The sequence below is a fragment of the Rhinatrema bivittatum genome, chromosome 14, assembly GCF_901001135.1.
Source record: "Rhinatrema bivittatum chromosome 14, aRhiBiv1.1, whole genome shotgun sequence".
Taxonomy (NCBI): Eukaryota; Metazoa; Chordata; class Amphibia; order Gymnophiona; family Rhinatrematidae; genus Rhinatrema; species Rhinatrema bivittatum.
In genome coordinates this window covers 60,354,302-60,373,576 of record NC_042628.1, presented here as the reverse complement: position 1 = coordinate 60,373,576, position 19,275 = coordinate 60,354,302, and the positions used below count along the sequence as shown (strand labels likewise).

At 49.4% G+C, this 19,275-nt stretch overlaps 1 long non-coding RNA gene across 1 annotated transcript; it reads right to left on the bottom strand.

The window, feature by feature from the left end:
- Positions 1-2,647: 2,647 nt before the first annotated feature.
- LOC115076228 lies at positions 2,648-18,911 on the bottom strand. Its single transcript, XR_003852705.1, has 3 exons — positions 18,719-18,911; positions 3,723-3,885; positions 2,648-3,230 (listed from the first exon to the last, which is right to left on the bottom strand). It is a non-coding gene; the product is annotated as an uncharacterized LOC115076228 (long non-coding RNA).
- Between the last annotated feature and the right edge of the window lie 364 nt (positions 18,912-19,275).

The window sequence follows — 19,275 nt, the reverse complement described above, 5'->3', positions numbered from 1 at the left end:
GCGGCCACCTCACCCTGCCTCTTTATAGAACCGCCCCTGCTTGGAACAATTGTTCTTCCCTCATTGGGGGCCTTGGAATTCAGATCATAAATGCTATCTGTGGAGAGATTGAGAGAATTAAGAGGAGATGTGTACAGAAAGGTCCATCTCTCTTTTCCTATGTGCCCCTGGGTGCCAGCTAAAGGATCCATCCCACCCAGGGGTTACACAAACATGCCAAGCTATGCCTCTGCCTCTTTTTAATCTAACATGTCCTTTCAGAAATGAGTATATCCTGTCATATTCATTCACTTTCCTGTGCTGATTATTACTGAACCATGATTCAGTCACTGCAATCACATCAATAGCATCTTCTATCATGGTGGCTTCTAGATCAATATGTTTGTTGGATAGACTGCATTTGTACACTTGACTTTCCATCTTCTCTTGTTTCCTCTCTGATCCTTCCTTGTAATTACACCAGTATTCTGTCACTTGCTGTCTTGCTCTCCCAATTCATAGTCTTCCAATTTCCATCTGATATTTTACATCATGCCTTCCAACTTACTACTGCTTCAATGCATCCATCTGTTAATATGGAACTCTCAGTATACTTTCTCATTCCCTCAGCTTCATTATGGTTTAATGTGTCCTGTTTACCTGTTGGCTTTTGGCACCATCCCTAGTTTAAAGCTGCCCTTACTAGGTTGGTAAGTCTATGAGCAGAGATACTTTCAATTTCTCAACAAGTGTATATCATCTTTTCTCAGCAGAACTTCTTCATTGAATATCAGACTATGACTCAAGGAACCAAAGCCTTGTTGTCAACACCATCCATGCAACCATATATTCCTGTCTAGGATGAGCTAGTCCTTTTGCCCCTGCTTGAACATAACCTGGACCTCTGCCACTTTCATTCTTGCTTCCAGTGCTATGTAGTCCTTTCTCATCTGCTCACTGTGCTCAGGATCATACCTGGCTGTATTATTGATGCCTACATGAATGAATAACATGGGATAGGAGTGAAAGGGTCTGATGAGTTTCAAAAAAACTTTCTGTAATGTCTCAAATTCATAGAAGAGACTCAGGCTCTTGGCAGGCAAATACCTCCCTGGACAGCATGTCTGGTCTGCAGATGGGTCCCTCTGTCCCCCACATAGAAGAGAGTCAACAAACACAACAATCAGTTTCTTTCTCTTTGTTGTGGCCTCTGCTCTGCTACTCCTCTTCGTGTGTTATGGGTCTTTGCCCTCGAGTGATTTCAGGACTGCATATTGGTTCTGTAACTGAATTAAAGGGGGCTCAGGGGTAGCGTGCTTTCTGCTGTATAAAGTGGCTGTCTTCCAGTTTTCATGTAACTGAGAGGAACTATATTGTTTCTCTGCTTTTTCTCTTATCTCCTCTGGCTCTTCATCATGGATATTGAGGTCTTCATGTATAATCTGTCAATAAAACCTTCATCTTCCTGGCCTCGATCCCACATCCTCAAAGCAATATTCTAACATGAATTCTGGATGTGTATGTTCCAAGTTCCCGGGTGCTGTAAGAGGTTTAGGGGGGTGGAGGAAGAGGGAATGTGCCCTCCTGGGGTCTTAGCTAAACTTATGTTTTGACTTTTAGGGGGGGGTGACAGTGAGGAGGGAGGCTTTACAGGCCCACAATGATATTTACATTTTCTTACAGGGGGAAAGGGGGAGTGACCAGTCTTGCTTTGGTTGGGGGATTGGGCCAGTTGAATTTTTGTCCCTCCAGTATTGCTTAATCAGTTACAGAATATCTTTTCAATATAGCTAGTTAAAGTTATCCATAACTTTGAAACCTAACCGGTGGTATTCAAAGATAGCCTCTGAATATCCCGGATAACTTATCTGGTTAACATCAGCTGGATAACTGATTTGCTTTCCAGTTTTTTTTAAGTACTGGCTTTTAAATCTGACAGTAAATTAGAATAAAAGCTGAGAAAAACTTTCCCACAAAATACTGAAATCAAGCCTAACAAAGCTCACAACCTCAACCAAATCTTAATCTTCAGGGAGAAAAATCTAATCTAATAAGAAATACTCACCAAATACTTAGCCTTTCAGAAATACAGTCAAAGTTATCTTCAGTACAGTCTTAAATTCCTTTTTCTCAGACCTGTGTCACTTTAGCAGGGATAGTGTAGAAGGTCGAGTGTCCCAATGTAACAGTCTCTAATCTCAGAAAGGAGGCCCAGACAACTGATCCGTAAAGATAGACTTTTATTGCCAGCAAGATGCAGCTAAGACAAAGGCTTAGTACAACTGCATGCCCCTCCCCTTTAGGAGCAGACTCTTATGCACTTTACAGTTCTTATCTTTTACACATGCGTTCTAAGCATTGCTGAGCAAGCATTTTCCGGATGAAGGGGCTACTGACCCCCTCCCTAGACACCCTGGAACTTTCGTGAAACTTCTCCCATGTTCTGCAGGAGAGGCTGCCGGGACTTGCAGTTCTGGAAAGGAATTCACAAGTCTATAGTAATACAGCCCTTCACATAATACATCCATTGTTCTAATCTAGGTTACAGCAGTGAAAGCTTATCAGAGAATAAGAACAGCGAAGCCAAAAAAAAAAGAAAATGTGCTGACAGAGAGTTTCTCAATGTCCTAATTACAGCTGTATTGCAGACTGTAAGTAAACCCGTCATGAAGTAGGGAATTCTGGTACATGAAGTCCTGTTTGGCAGGAGTTTCAGGTTGTCCTCTGTCAGGTTGAAGCCTTCAGCCCCCTTCACCAATAATACAACAGCAGAGCCTGTATAGAAGGGCTGAGTGTCCTTTTTAAGATTTTCTTTATGGGGACAAGGTTTGACCTAGGGGTAGGCAGCAGAAAGAGAATGGCTGTGCCAGGTGTTACAGCAATCATTTCATTTCCTCCAAGGCTGCGCGCTGTGGGCTGCTCTGACAGGGAGGGCCTCATGCCACTTCCTGTTCTATGATGATTCCATGTTCCCACTTCCTCTCTGCTTTCATGGGCCTTGGCCTCTTGCTGGATTGGTCTGGATGTTACATCAGCTGTCTGTTATCCTCTGGACCGCAATCCACTTCCAGTACATGATGGCGGCATCGGAGCCAACATTTGAAAATGATTGGGGGTGCTGAACTCAATACAAATTACAGAGCCCCCCCAATCAAAAAAGAAAAATCCAGAACACAGTGGATGGTGAGTGTGACTGACCGGCCTGTGCTTAAATGTTTAGCGAGGAGCAGGTAGTGCAGACATGGAAAAGTCTCATGTGGCCAAAACAAAAGAAAGGGAAGCATCAAAGTCCTACCAGTTATTTGTCTCCCCAACCCCAGCTCCTCCCCACTCCCGAAGCCCCTCCATATTATGGTCTTCTTGTTCTCACCATGATCTCTCAATGCCCTCTTTTCTCTCACATTCTATTAGTCTCATCTTCCTCCTCTCCCCATCTTATCCTCTCTTCCCCCTCCCTGCCTCACTCCCTCTGCAATTTTTTAATTCTCCCCCTCCTGAATGCGAGCATCAGGGTTTAATACCCTTCTACCTGCTGCACCCCCTATATCCCCTTATTCTGCTCTACTCCCCATTTCCCCTTGACCCCTGACCTCTTCCGTTTCTCTTTCATTTCCTTCTCCCATCCTCAACAGGTTCCTCCTCACCCCTCCTTAGGCAGCTCCCCTGTTCTGCAGATTCGATTCATCCATCCCGTCACTGCTCCCCATCCTTCACCCCTGCTTTCACTGGCAAGTTCAGCTCACCTCTCACTTTGTAGAGGAGTAGCCTAGTGGTTGGAGCAGCAGATGGGAAAACAGGGTTCAAATCCTGCAGCCACTCCTTGTGGCCTTGGGCAAATCACTTCGCCCTTCATTATCTCAGGTGCAAACAGATTGTGAGCTCTCTGGGGGCCCACAGGACCTGCATCTGAAAAGCAGAATATAAAACAAATGTAAATAAATAAAATACGAAATTCCCCCTCCTCCACAGGCCTGGATCTCTGCCCTCTCTGATCCCAAGCACATCTTTTTTTTCTGGAATGTCTCCTGCCTCCTCAGCCCTTGCAGCACTCACATATTGCAGACCAAAGCCAGCCCCAAGCCTGCAGAGCCCACGTGAGCCCTTCCACCACCTGCATGCCCTGAGCCCTGGCAGCCCAGCAGTCAGCATCTCCCCAGCATGTGGTGCTTCCTGTCCTCAGTCTGGAAACCCCAGAGATAACTGCTGTCTCCTGTGGGATATAACCGGGTAAAGGTTTCTTCGTAGTTTTGAGAACAAGGGGAGAGTGTTCTCCTCCACCCCCCTCAAGTTCAAGCCTGATTGCAGCCTCTCTCATTACTGAAATTGCCAGGGGAGAGGAGTTTGAGAGAACTAATCAGTCCATGGCATCGCCTGCCGCCACAACCTCCTCCCCTTCTCTCTCCTTCCAGTAAAATACTTTATTTAGCTCAATGACAGCAGGGTTAGAAGAAAAGGGCAGATACCACCTGCCCCCCATCCCAGCTAGCACAGAGATCTTCATCAAACTTAAAATATTTGTCCAACCTTTGAGTCTGTCTCTATTTTCTCTTCAGAGTTTTCTCTGCCTCCCCATTCCTTTTCTTTTAAAACTTCCTCTCATTCCCTTATTTTTCCTCCATTTCTCTTTCCACCGGCTCTCTCTCCACAGCTCTCACCTCCTCCACACCTCACCCCCTCCTGCCACTTCTATCATTTTCCTCACCCCTTCACGCTTCTTTCCTCTACCATGATCCCTTCTCTTTTCACAACCCTTCAGCCACTTTCTTCTCTGTCCCACTCGGCTTTTTTCCCAGTCCTCTTCATCTCTCTCTCTCCCTCTTCAGTTCCCTTCACCTAACCCTTTTTACAGCCAGTCTTCCCATTTCCCAGCCTGCTTTCCTTCTCCTCTTCTCCCCATCTCCCAGCAGATCTCCCAGCCCCTCTCTCAGCAGATCTCCCAGCCCCTCTCTCACCCTCCTCATAGCTCCTCTGCCCCTCGTTCCCAGTCCCTCTGTCAGCAGCACTCCCCATTTCCATTGCACCCCAGGGCAGACCAAAGGCAGGAAGCCTGTCTGTCCTACACTGCTGCTGCTCTCTGGTCCCCTGGCAGCCCATTGGTCAGATATTCCACAGCCAGCCAATAGACTGCAAGGAGAGGTGGGAGCAGTAGCAGGGAGAGACAAGCCCTTCTTCCTTGCCCTCTCCCATGGCCCTGCAGCATGCAGCCCTCAGTTCCCAAGCCACAGGCATGCGGGAGGCAATATTGAGTTTGCTCAGGTACCTGCTGAGCTGGTGCCTATGGACAGCAGCCTTTTTGAATGACTAGACACTGGGATCAATCAGTGACAGATATACCTATCACCCACTTTTAGTTACTGTGAATTTGATCAACCTCCCTCCCCCCCCCCCCCCCCCCCCCACCACCATAAAGATCCGCACTGAATGTCTGGTGACACTCACTACCTCGATATTCTTTCCCCTACATAAGAACATGCCATACTGGGTCAGACCAAGGGTCCATCAATCCCAGCATCCTAACAGTGGCCAATCCAGGCCATAAGAACCTGGCAAGTACCCTAAAACTAAGTGTATCCCATGTTACTGTTGCTAATAATAGCAGTGGCTATTCTCTAAGTCAACTTAATTAATAGCAGGTAATGGACTTCTCCTCCAAGAACTTATCCAATCCTTTTTTAAACATAGCTACATTAACTGCACCAACCACATCCTCTGGCAACAAATTCCAGAGTTTAATTGTGCGTTGAGTGAAAAAGAACTTTCTCCGATTAGTTTTAAATGTGCCACATGCTAACTTCAAGGAGTGCCCCCTAGTCTTTCTATTATCCGAAAGAGAAAATAACTGATTCACATTAACCCATTCTAGACCTCTCATGATTTTAAATACCTCTATCATATCCCCCCTCAGCCGTCTCTTCTCCAAGCTGAAAAGTCTTAACTGATGCGGTCCCGACCGCCCCTCTCCTGATAGGGCTCAGGCCCGCCTACCTCCGCTCCAGTAGTCGCCGGATTCCGCCCGGGTCCCGGTGGTCTCTCTCTTCCCACGTGGCGGTCGCCATTGCGGGCCTGCTCCTCTCCGGTCTCGCGCGCGTGCGAAGACGTCCTTCTTGTGCGCCCAGCTCCCGGAAGCCCGGCCCCGCCCTCGCGGCTGACGTCACGCCCGGCTCCCAATATAACCGGCATTCAGACGTACCCTAAACGCCTTGCAACGAGGTTCCCAACTTCTTAGTTGCTTCCAGTTGCGTTCCTGTTGACCTCCAGCTGCCTGCCTCTGACTCCGGTTTGCTTCTGACTCCGCTTCAGCCTGCTGCCTGCCTCTGACTCCGGTTTGCTTCTGACTCCGCTACAGCCTGCTGCCTGCCTCAGACTCCGGTTTGCTTCTGACTCTGCTACAGCCTGCTGCCTGCCTCAGACCCCGGTTTGCTTCTGACTCCGCTGCAGCCGCCGGGCTGCCCTGCCTCCACCCGAACCTTCTGCTCAGCTCAGCCGGCTCCCAAGCCTACCCGGGTATCACGAACTCTTATCTCACTCTGCCTGCCCTGGTTCCGGCGCCCCTGCTGGTCCAGCCCTTCGACCCGCTCTTCTTCTGCTGCTGATAGGCCTCCAGCCTTCTCTCCGCCTCAGCCTTTCTGGACATTCTTTAACAGCGCCTAAGTCCTAAGGGCCCGGGTCCCTACGGGTCCTCCCAGGGGGTCCCCGGCTCCGGGTGAAGCTTTGCCAGGCTGCGTCTCCGCCTCCCGGCCTACCCTGTCACCCTCGGTAGGTCGGCCCAAAGGTCCACTCTATTCTCCAGCAGCTTCAAGCCGCAACATTAACCTCTTTCGTCTTTCCTCATAGGGGAGCTGTTCCATTCCCTTTATCATTTTGGTTGCCCTTCTCTGTACCTTCTCCATCGCAACTATATCTTTTTTGAGATGCGGCGACCAGAATTGTACACAGTTTTCAAGGTGAAGTCTCACCATGGAGTGATACAGAGACATTATGACATTTTCCGTTTTATTCACCATTCCCTTTCTAATAATTCCCAACATTGTTTGCTTTTTTGACTGCCGCAACACACTGAACCGATGATTTCAATGTGTTATCCACTATGACGCCTAGATATTTTTCTTGGGTGGTAGCTCCTAATATGAAACCTAACATTGTGTAAATAACTATACCCTTCCTCTGTGACCTTCAATGCTGCCCTGTCCACCCTGTACCTCTGTGCAGAAATCTAAGTATGGCTCTGATACTGGGAATGATGTGCTAGTGAGAGAGAAGCTCCCTGCCTCTGAGGTGTGCAGACACACCACCATACCTGGACACCCTGAGATTGCTGTTGATTAGCAGAGGGTGGGGGGCAGGGGGAGAGGAATGGAATAATATGTATCAGCTTTCTCTCTTCCACCCCACTCCACATTTTCTCTCCTTCTTCCACCCACCACATCTGTCCCCTTCTGAGATGACCCAGCATACTTCCCCTTCCTCTCTCCCTCACCCAGCACTCTCTTTGCTCCCACCCCTGTAAGTCTCAGCTCCATGACTTATGCATCCTCACTCTACCCTTAGCTGAGTGAGTCCCAAGTCCTAAAATCACAGCTGCAGACTGAGTTTGTGTGTTGCAGCCCCTCTCCAGTTTCTCCCCACATGCTGCTTGCAGTGCCTACTCTAGCCTCGCCCCAATTCTCCTGTTCTCTGCAGGCTTACTGAGGAGCAGGAGTGGCTGAGCAGTATACAGAGGACTCTGAGATTTCTAGTGTTTCCCCTAAGACCCTGCCACTGAGGCAAATTCCCTGAATCTCAGGGTGAGATCTTGAGAGTTCCCAGGTATGCACATCACCTGTTAAGATCCCGGCCCACGGGGGTCCGCGGCCGGTCCCCCTATCTGCCGCATTACTCTCCAGCGCTCCCCACATGCATCTGGCCTGGTCGGGGCCTTCTCGCGGTGCTCCCTATGCGAGAGAGACACTGCCGATTCCAAGCTCTTGGGCCGTCCCCTTAGGTGTGTGCGCGCGCGCAGGGGCAGTCAATTTAAAGGGACCAGCGCGGGAAACATGGCTCCACTCCAGAGAGGACGTCAGACGTCGTCTGGTATTTAAACCTACCCGCCAGCTTTCTTCTTTGCCTTGCAACGGGTCGTCTCGTTAGAGTTTCTAGTTGCTTGTTCCTGCCTTGTGCTTTGTTCCTGCTCCAGCCTTGTTCTTGCTCCAGCCTTATTCCAGTTGTTCCTGTTTTCCGCTTGTTCCAGCTTTGCCCATGTTCCAGCCTGTCCTTGATTCCTGCTTGGTTCCAGCTTGGTCCTGCCTCCAGTTCCGTCTTCTCCTGCTCTGGTTCCTGCTTCCACTTGGCTTGTCTTTCTGGCTCCTGACTTGGTACGTTCTCGGATATTCTGCTTTGCTGCCTGCCTTGATCCTTGGCTTGATTCTGGTTTCTGCTGTCGGTTGCCTGCCTCAACCGCCAGTTCATCTCCAAGTTGTACTCCTCGCTGCCTGCCTCGACTCGGACTTTTCCTCAGACTCTCTTCTCCAGGAGGCCCCACAAGTCCAAGTGGCTCTGGTCCCCAAGGGCTCAGGGGGATCTTGGGCTTCCAGTGGTGAAGATCCTGTTGGTCTCCTGGCTCTGACTCGTCTCCCAGCTCAGGACTTCTGGGAAACTCTTCGTACTCCTGTCTCCAGGAGGTCTCACCTAAGTCCAAGCGGCTCGGGTCTCCAAGGGCTTCTCTTGGGGGGATCTCGGGCTTCCAGTGGTGAAGTTCCTGTTAGGTCTCCTGGCCTTGATCCGCCTCCCAGCTACAATCCTCGTTGTGGACCGCTCCACAGCGCATTCTCAACATCTTCTAGCCGACTCAATGGTCCAAAAATACAACACCACCACAAACCCTGATAATGGAAATTATTAGGGCCTCTTGTCTCCTGCAATTCTACGGCCAGGGCTGCAATACTACAGAAGTGTGTGGTTCCTGAGAGAATTGTGAAAGACTGGGTCCAAGAACCAGCGAATAGCCAAACTGAATGAGTATGCCTAGGTCTAACCAAATCCCCCATCCCCAGCTCATCCCATCAGCAATCCCACTCCTGCCACTACAAATGACGTGACAGTGAAATCTGGGCAGCAGATGAGCCAAGCTATCACCATTCTTGTCCTCCTCCCGCATCTGCTGACCCAGATTGGCACTGGGGGACTAGAAGGGGAAGGGGGGGGAGAAAATGAGAAACAACATGAGAAGGAGAACTGGGGGAGAGGGAGGGGATGGTAAATCAGAGTTTGGAGCAAAGTGAGAAAGGTGGCTTCAACTGAGGGGGGTAAGAGGAGGATTGTGAATATATGAAGGGATGGCTAGGGGAAGGGGGCAGATGTGACAGTGGACAGGCAGAAGTGTGTGTTTTTATATTAGATTCTGCATGAGCTAGGGAGAGGGAATGAGAGCAGATCCTCCCTCTCAAATCCCTTCTTTCCTTATCCTTGCTCCCTACCTGGGGTCGCGCACCCCTCCCTCCTCCATCAACTTTCCTAGCAGATTCCCCCTCCCTCTTCTGCCCCATCCCTGAGATCCCATCCCTATTTCGTCCCTTTCCTTCCTTGTGCCGTTTACTAACATTACTTTCCCTCATCCAAAACAATCAAGAAAGACAAAACTGATACGGAGATTTATTAAGCTATGATAGGGCTATATTGTGCGCTGAACTGTTACGGGCGCGTCCGCCACACCGCTGACGGGCCGAGAGTTTGGAGGCCCTCTGGTACTATCGTAGGCGCGAGGAGCGCGGCCGTCTCTAGAGCAGGTGGTGTGAGCCCTTGGGCCACGGCGAGACCTAGGGAGGAGCCCCAGCCACACCGTGGGAGGTGAGCCGGTGCATGCATGGTGAGCCAGGCGGGTACTGAAGCAGGGGTTAAGGAGCGGAGTCTGACCCTCAGCCGGACCTGCACGCCCATGGCAACCAGCAACGCAATGTTGGTTGATGAACGGTCCTCCGACTGTTCCAAGCCCTTTCGGACCTGCCGCTGGGTAACGGCAAAGGGCGGCAGGCTGGACAGAGAACGAGGGCAGACAGAGTCCTTAGTACACGGAAGACATCTTAGACGAGGGCTGGTGCAGAGACATCAGAGACAAGGGCTGGGGCAGAGACATCAGAGATGAGGGCTGGAAGGAAGACATGGGCACTGTCCCTCAGGGCGCCCTACTCAGCCCACCCACGGGACTGAGTCGCGGACCACCCAGTCCCATACGCGCCCTACACAGCCCAGGAAGGCTGGTCGCGGACCACGCTGAGATTGGGAGAGCGCTGGGAAGAAGAAGCGGCGGATTGCTGCACTCCAGGCAGCTCAAGGCAGGTTTGCTGCACTCCAGGCAGCTCAAGGCAGGAACATCTGGGACTGGATCAGGAACTGGATCAGGAACAGACATCAGGCAACATCGGGAGCAGACATCAAGGCAACTTCATAGACAGGACAGGGAGCCATCAAAGCAAGGCTGACCACGGAGGACCTGGATCGGTAGAGGTTACAGGCAACTGTAGAACCCAATCCGAAGGCAAGTAGGAAGTGAAATGAGAGTCCTTTTATACTGCAGGATGTAGGCAACTCCCTGGGAGGAGTCCACCAGGACGGCCCCTCGCTGGCCCCACAACCGAGGTGGAGAGCCGCGGGCCGGCCCCTAGGGAGAAGGGCGTGGCCGAAGCAGGAAGTCCAAACATAACCAAGCAAGCCACAGGCAGGCCTCAGGAACAGCTAGGCCTCCCAGGCCCTGGAGCAAGTCCCGGATGGTGCACAGGCGAGGCCCCGGCTTCGGAGCGGCCCCCGGAGGGAAGGTGAGATACTTCCTGTAGCGCAGCAACAGGGGGGATCGTAACACTAAACAGCATGCATCGCGTGATAAATACTGTATATCATGCAATATAGCCCTATTGCAGTGATATAGCTCGATATTACACATTGTATTTGCATACCAGTTGCCCTCTATTACAATTAGCTGGTTTGCATGTATTTACATGTATAATATTCACATAATGAATGTCCAGCAGCTATGCAGAGTAAATTCTATGTAAATAAAATAACACAGCTGATATAGAAATTTTTCATCTAGGTTATTTTATCTACAGCTTTGCTGAAAACAGTATTCTAGCACAGATCCCGATGCTCCCAGTCTAGAATTAAAAGGCCATGTGGTCCAAAAAAGAATTTTAAACAGTCACCAGGGGTCTTACTAGATCCCCCACCCACCCCAAGGCGGCATTGTTGCGTCTGTCAGTCCCAGACAGCTGCGACCGCTCTGCCTTACCTCTCTTCTTCCCTTTTCCTCCTCTTTGGGCAAGATGGCTGCCTCCAGTGCCGAGTGCCGAGGGCCTCGGCATCTCCAGCTCAGCATGGGCGTTCCAGTCCACCATGCTCATTCCCAGGGCCTCCTAGGGCACGCGAGCGCACGCTGCCTGCGCTCAAATACACATCATGGCAGGAACCTCGGGGGCTTCCCCACCGCATGACGTTAATACCTCTGGGTATTTAAAGCCTCCACTTTGCTACCAACATTGAGTTAGCAAGGACTTCGGTTTAGCTTAGACACCTCGCTACACTCCGGGCCTCGCTCCTTGAAGCTCTAGGCATCCGCTCCTCGGGGGTCTTTCGCTTCCAGCTACCTTCGGACCTCTTCTAACGAGACAACTGCTCCTCAGGGGTCTCTCTCTCTCTTTCTATTTCAGGATTCCTGGACTACCAGGTACTCGCTCCTCGAGGGCCTCTCTGTCTGTGTATCCTGCACCTCGGACCTTCGGTCCCACCATCTTCATTACCAGGAAGACGCCTACACTACACTCCTGTGAGTACCTCTGCGATCTGGTGCTCCAACTCTACCCACCAGGCTCGGCGCTACCTGCTCTGTGGGCTCCCACCTATCTTGAACATTTGGGTGAGACTTCTACATCAGAGACTGTTGAACGTATTGGCACCTCTCAGACTGCAGTGCCGTACCTTCCTGCTTCATACCATCTATCTACAGCAGTACAATAAAGCCTTCCGCCTACTACGTGTCTGCTATCAGAGTCTAGCCTATCGCTGTGGTTCACCACGGGGCCCCTCCCTGTGGGAGGAGTCATCTCCACAACAACCAAGGGTCCACACAATGCCACAAACACAACAGATTGCTAACTCCATGGACTCGGCTCAGCTCGCAACCCTGCAGGCCATACCTGGCCTAGCCCAGCGGATCATGGAACAACATAAGTATTTGGAGAGCCTAGCTACTGCTTTCAATCAGTTACATGCTCAACTGAATTCTTCAGCCACTCCTGTGAAGGAAGTACTGACTCCAGTGGTAACCCTCAAGACCACTGTACCTTTATCCACACCTACCCGCTTCACGGGTGAAGCCAAGATGTGTCGAGGGTTTGTTAATCAATGCAGCATGCATTTTGCATTACAACCTACCCTCTTTCCCACTGAGGCTTCCAAGACCACCTACATCCTATCGTTTCTAGAAGGACAAGCCCTGGCTTGGGCTTCACCGGTATGGGAACATGAAGATCCTATCCTGAATGACCTATCAGGATTTCTAAAACTTTTTAAGTCTGTTTTTGATGACCCCACTCACCAGGCTGTCGCTGGATCTGCTTTGCTCAACCTTCAGCAAGGTAACAAGGCGCTTACAGATTTTGCAATTGAACTTAAGCCCTTAGCATCCGAACTGCAATGGGACACTGGATGCCTACGTGCCATATTCATGGAGGGCCTCAACTCTTGCTTAAAGGACGAATTAGTGGCTCGCGATTTGCCTGATACCCTTGAGTCCCTGATGGAACTGGCTGGGAGAATCGACTGCCGCATCCGAGACCAAACTCAGGAGGCTAAGAGCCACAAAAGTCTACCGTGGGGGCTAACCGTCCTAAACCTGTGCCTATTGCTTCCAGCTTACCATCTGCACCCTTAGAGGAGGAAGAGCCTATGCAACTAGGCCGAAGCCATTTAACTTCTAAGGAGAGACGTTTTCGCAAACGCATGGGGTTATGCATGTATTGTGGCCAATCGGGCCATGCAGTCCAAACCTGTCCCATCTGTTCGGGAAACTGATGGGGCTAGGATCTGCAGGAGGACGTCTCCTGGGCCTCACCTCTCCTGCTCCTCCAATATCCTTACCAGTATCTCTGCTCTGCGGAGGCCTTGAATTTCAGACTCTTGCTCTCATTGACTCCGGGGCCAGAGGTAATTTCATTCTGAAGCGCTTAGTTGAACATCTACGGATTCCTACCACGCCAATAGCTAAGCCACTTCTATTGTCCTCTATCCATGGAAAACCTCTTCCTGGCGAAGTTTCATTAACCACCCAGGCCATCGGCCTGCGCACTGAGCTTTACACTCTTAATCCATTTCATTTTTAGTTTTGGAAAAAGCCATGCATCCGGTGGTATTGGGGCTGCCTGGCTTCAAGACCATATGCCACAATTTAATTGGGCCACATTGGAACTGTCCCGATGGGGACCAGACTGTCATGGTCAGTGCCTCGCAGAGGTTTCACCGCTCATCTGCATGCCCACTACACCTATCATTACCTGGCTTACCTCCACAATATGCCTTCTTCCAGGATGTTTTCTCAAAGCAAGCGGCTGATGTACTTCCACCGCACAGAGTATTTGACTGCACCATAAATCTGAAGCCTAATTCAGACCCTCCCAAAGGAAGAGTTTATCCTCTTTCAGTAGCTGAGACTAAAACTATGTCTACCTACATACAAGAAACCCTACAAAAGGGATTTATCAGACCCTCCAAATCTCCTGCTGATGCAGGCTTCTTTTTCGTAGGGAAGAAGGATGGCACCTTACATCCCTGCATCGATTACAGGGGTCTGAATGAGATTACCATCAAGGACAGGTATCCCCTGCCCTTAATTTCTGAACTGTTCGACCTTAAGGGAGCTTACAACCTGGTGCGTATCCGTGAAGGAGACGAATGGAAGACTGCTTTCAATACTCGCGATGGTCACTTCGAATACCTCGTCATGCCCTTTGGTCTGAGTAACGCACCTGCAGTCTTTCAAAATATGATGAACGACATCTTACAGGACTTACTGTATCAATATATTGATCAATGCGTGAGTACCACCTATCCGCAAAGCTTGAAAAGTGCAAATTCCACAAAGAGTCTGTACCCTTCCTGGGATACATTATTTCCAAGAACGGGTTTCAAATGGACCCCAAGAAATTGGAGAGTATCCGGAACTGGCCTCAACCCACAGGCCTGAAGGCTCTGCGTCGCTTCTTGGGCTTTACCAATTACTGTGGAACACCAGGTCACTAGAAATTAGATTACAAAGAGAAATCAAAACTTTTAAAAAATGTTTAAAAACTTGGCTTTTTAAACAAGCCTTTTACAAAGAAAACGGAGAATAGAAAGTAAAATGGAGAGGCACTAGAACATCAGCACTCAGCACATCTCAATAGGTGCAGATTTTATTATTTTATCTCACTGCTAACTTTAGAGAAAATATACAGTAAATAAAAATTATATGTCTACATTAGAAAGTTATGATAATAGGACAAGATTTATTACATTCATCAAATAGTATTTCTAATGAAAAAAATGTAACCGGAACTTAATGGCACTTGTTTAGAATGTATGCCCATATACATTTTCATTACTTATTATGTGCCTCCCTGTAAACCATTGCAATGGTATATAACTGAACGACGGTATAGAAAAGATTTTAAATAAATAAATAAATAAATAAAAAACTATCAATCCTTTATTAAAAACTACTCATCATTGACGGTCCCTTTAACTGCCATGACCAAGAAGGGAGCCAATCCTGCCAAATGGTCTCGAGAAGCCATATCAGCCTTTCTGATGCTCAAAGAGGCTTTGCAAAAGAAGCCATGTCTCCGCCATCCTGACCCACATCGTCCATTCATTGTCGAGGTCGACGCATCAGACATTGGTGTGGGAGCGGTTCTAAGTCAGTTAAGCGAATCCAATGTGCTCCATTCTTGCTCCTTCTTCTCAAGGTGATTCTCACCTGCCGAGAAAAACTATGGAATCAGAGATAAAGAGCTACTTGCAATCAAGCTGGCTTTTGAAGAGTGGCATCCTTGGCTGGAAGGCGCACAACACCAAATAGTAGTATTCACCGATCACAAGAAATTGGAGTACCTCAGACATGCTCAACGACTCAATCACCGTCAAGCAAGATGGTCTCTGTTCTTTAACAGATTTGACTTCCTTCTAAAGTATTGTCCGGGAGAAGAGAACATTCGGGCTGATGCCCTGTCACGATCCTTCTCCCCTCAGGATGTGCCAGATGAACCCCGTCATATCATTGGTCCCGAAAGAGTGGTTCTCGCAGCCACCCATACGGTACCTACCAGGAAGACGGTGGTGGCCAGAAATTTAAGGAGGAAGCTGTTGAAGTGGGTGCACGATTCCCGTCTGGCAGGCCATTCGGGACAGAGTTGTACCCTAGCTATGTTACAAAGGTACTATTGGTGGCTCACCATGAAGAAGGACATACAAGCTTATGTAGGGTCTTGTGCTGACACTGCCAAGCAGAAACCACCACCCGGGCATCCTTGGGGTCTGTTACAGCCTCTACCGTCACCGGATGAACCCTGGACACGTATAGCAACCAATTTCGTGGTAGACCTGCCATCATCCAACGGAAACAATACCATTTGGGTCACTGTTGACTGATTCTCCAAAATGGCACATTTTGTAGCGTTACCAGGGTTACCTTCTGCTACAGAGTTAGAAAAACTCTTTATTAAAACATCTTCCGCCTTCATGGGATGCCCAAGCATATCCTATCCAACAGAGGAGTGCAATTTACCGCAAAGTTTTGGAGAGCCTTATGTCAAAAATTTGACATTGCCTTGGACTTAACCTCCGCTTATCATCTTCAGTCTAACGGTCAGACTGAGAGAATGAATAGAACGCTGAAACAATTTCTGCGATCCTATGTCAACCACAGACAGAAAAACTGGGCTGAATTGCTGCCTCGGGCAGAGTTTGCAATCAACTCGCATCCTGCTACTTCGACGAGGTCTTCTCCCTTCCAGCTCGTCTACAGACGACAACCACTGCCTCCTCTGCCAATTCCATTATCTGTGGCCTCTCCGGCTGCCCAGGCTACCGCAGCAGAATTAACCCAACTTTGGAGACAAACAAAGGAGCTTCTCCTCAAGGCAGGACAGAAGGCAAAAAGAACCTATGATGCTCATCATCAAAAGGCACCACAGTTTCAGCCTGGGGACAAGGGCTGGTTAAGTACCAAGTACTTGCAACTTAAAAGCCCTTCAGCATGATTTGCACCTCGCTATGTTGGACCCTTTGCTATCCTTCGGCAACTAGGGAATCTGATGTACAGTCTAAAACTTCCTCCATCAATGAAGATACACAATGTATTTCATGTATCTCTATTAAAGCCAGTGATGCTCTCCGAATTCTCCAGGAAGACCCCAGAACTTACTAGTCTGGATACTGAGGACGAAATCGAATATACCGTGGACGACATCCTAGATGAACGTAAAAGAGGCAAGACATGGGAGTATCTCATCTCATGGGAGAATTATGGACCAGAAGAGAACTCCTGGGAATCACTGGCCAACATTACAGATAAAGAGATGGTACATCAATTCCACCTGGCACACCCATGAAAACCCAGGCCACCTGGAAGAGGTCTTGGAAGGGGCCCTTTGAAAGGGGATACTGTTGCGTCCGTCGGTTGCAGATGGCTGCAACCGCTCTGCCTTACTTCTTTTCTTCCCTTTTCCTCCTCCTTGGGCAAGATGGTTGCCTCCGGTGCCGCATGCCGAGGGCCTTGGTGTCTCCAGCTCAGCATGGTCATTCCAGTCCGCCATGCTCATTCCAAGAGCCTCCTAGGGCACGCGCGCACACGCTGCCTATGCTCAAATACATGTCATGGCGGGAAACTCGGGGTGTCCCCACCACATGACATTAATACCTCCAGTATTTAAAGCCTCCACTTTGCTACCATCATTAAGTTAGCAAGGACTTCAGTTTAGCTACTCTGACCACTCTAAGCTGCACGCTTAGACGCCTCTCTACGCTCCGAGCCTCGCTCCTTGAAGCTCTAGGCACCTGCTCCTCGGGGGTCTTTCGCTTCCAGCTACCTTCGGACCTCTACTAATGAGACAACCGCTCCTCGGGGGTTTCTCTCTCTCTCTTTCTATTTCAGGATTCCTGGACTATCAGGTACTCGCTCCTTGAGGGCCTATCTATCTGTGTATCCTGCACCTCGGACCTTCGGTTCCACCATCTTCATTACCAGGAAGATGCCTACAATACACTCCTGTGAGTACCTCTACAATCCAGTGCTCCAACTCCACCCACCAGGCTCGGCGCTATCCGCTCTGCGGGCTCCCACCTATCTTGAACATCTGGGTGAGACTTCTATATCAGAGACTGTTGAACGTATTGGCACCTCGCAGACTGCAGTGCCGTACCTTCCTGCTTCGTACCATCTATCTACAGCAGTACAATAAAGCCTTCCACCTACTACGTGTCTGCTATCAGAGTCTAGCCTATCGCTGTGGTTCCCCACAGGGCCCCTCCCTGTGGGAGGAGTCATCTCCACAATGACCAAGGGTCCACACAATGCCACAAACACAACAGCCATTCGAAGTGGCCCCACAAAAGAAGGCAAATTCGGTTGCACAGCGATGCCCCATCTCCTGCCCAAACCTCTCCCCATTCAATTCCAATACCCCCCCTTCAAATAGCTATCCCCCTTTAATCAATCCTCCCACCCCCACCAGGCCCCCCATTTCATAAAATGTAAAGGCAGGTAGGGTCCCCTCTTCCTTCCAACCCCCAAACATAGCCTGGAGGGCTAGTGCCCCCCCCCCTGCACCCCCAACCTCCCACATTTAAAAATGACATTAGTGGTCAGTTGGAAAGCGCAGGCCACCCTACAGTCCCAGGCCTAATCACTTCCATTTTCCAAGATGGTGTCGACTGGCCTTTGCCTCTACCACATGGTGAAGGCCTTCCACGGGGCAGAGGCAAAAGCTGCTTGGCGCCATTTTGGAAAATGGTGCTGGCCGGGCCTGGGGCTAGTGGGTTGTCCCAGGCCCTTCAACTGTCCATGAATTTCGTTTTTAAAGGTGAGGATGTCAGGAGGACTGGGATGGGGCACTAGCCCAGCAGGCTACTTTTTGGGGGTTGGGGGGAGGGGGACCCTTCTTGCCTTTAAATTTTATGGAAAAGGGGGAATGGGGGAGTGGAAAGCAGCCCTTGGGGGTAGGGGGATTGATTATCGGTGGGACAGTTTTTGGAAGGGAGATTGGAATTGAATGGGGAGGGGTTTGGTCAGGGACAGGTGTGTTGCCACGAGGCTGATTTTGGTTTGTTTTTTTTAAACTTGTATTTTTGCAAGGCTGCCTCTAATGGCAGCCCCAGGGTGGGCCAGGGGTTTAAGAAGACCCTGGTGGATTTAAAAAAAAAACCAAAACATTTTTGGAAGAGTGTCGGGTCACACTTTAAAGCGATGACTGCCTGTGCTTTGGGGGCTGTCATCCTGCTTTTTCTAGGCCCCAACGTGATATTGATACTCCTATCATAAAAAACATCACGGCTTAGTGAATCTAAATCTAAATTACCCAGGCATATAAAAAGGGTTGGAAAATAACCTTTGTGCTGGCTCAATAAGAAATACATGGGTTTCCTTCCTCCAGACAGCTAACTTCTCTTCTTAATCAGTCTTCAGGCAAAGATCTTTTAAGTTTGAAATTATTTATTGTACAGATAATTTTCCATTACTTACAATTATTCGCATTCCAAATGCATATGCCCCAGGCAGATATCTTTGTAGCTGGAGGTAGGTAGGAGAAGGGAGATGGAGTTTCTTGGGATGCAGGGTGAGAAGACAAGGGGTTCTGAAGCTGATTTATCTTTAGAATTAAAGTGATAAGAAGAAATGTAAAAAAGCTAATTGTATTACAGAGGTCGCAGGCACTTCTGGCTTTGAAGCCACTTGGCTTAGACTGACTAACAGTCTTGGAGAGTGATTACAGGAAACGTCCCCACAAGCTGGGGCTAGAGGGCGAGATCCAATGGTGACGAGCCTAGGATCTAAGTGACGCAGGGAGGAGCATAAAGGGCAGTTCCTTGAGCCAATAAGGGACTTAAGAAGACTCAAGTTAGATTGAGAGAGCATGCAGACCGTTCCCAATGAGAGAAGCAGGGGGGAGGGAGTTTCTCTTAAAGGCAAAGCTCCCCTTAAAGACAGGGCTCACAGGCATTTATCATGGGTTACAAATAAGGACTGCACTAGACATAGTTAAACTGCCATGTATGAACAGATGCCAAAATGTACCCACT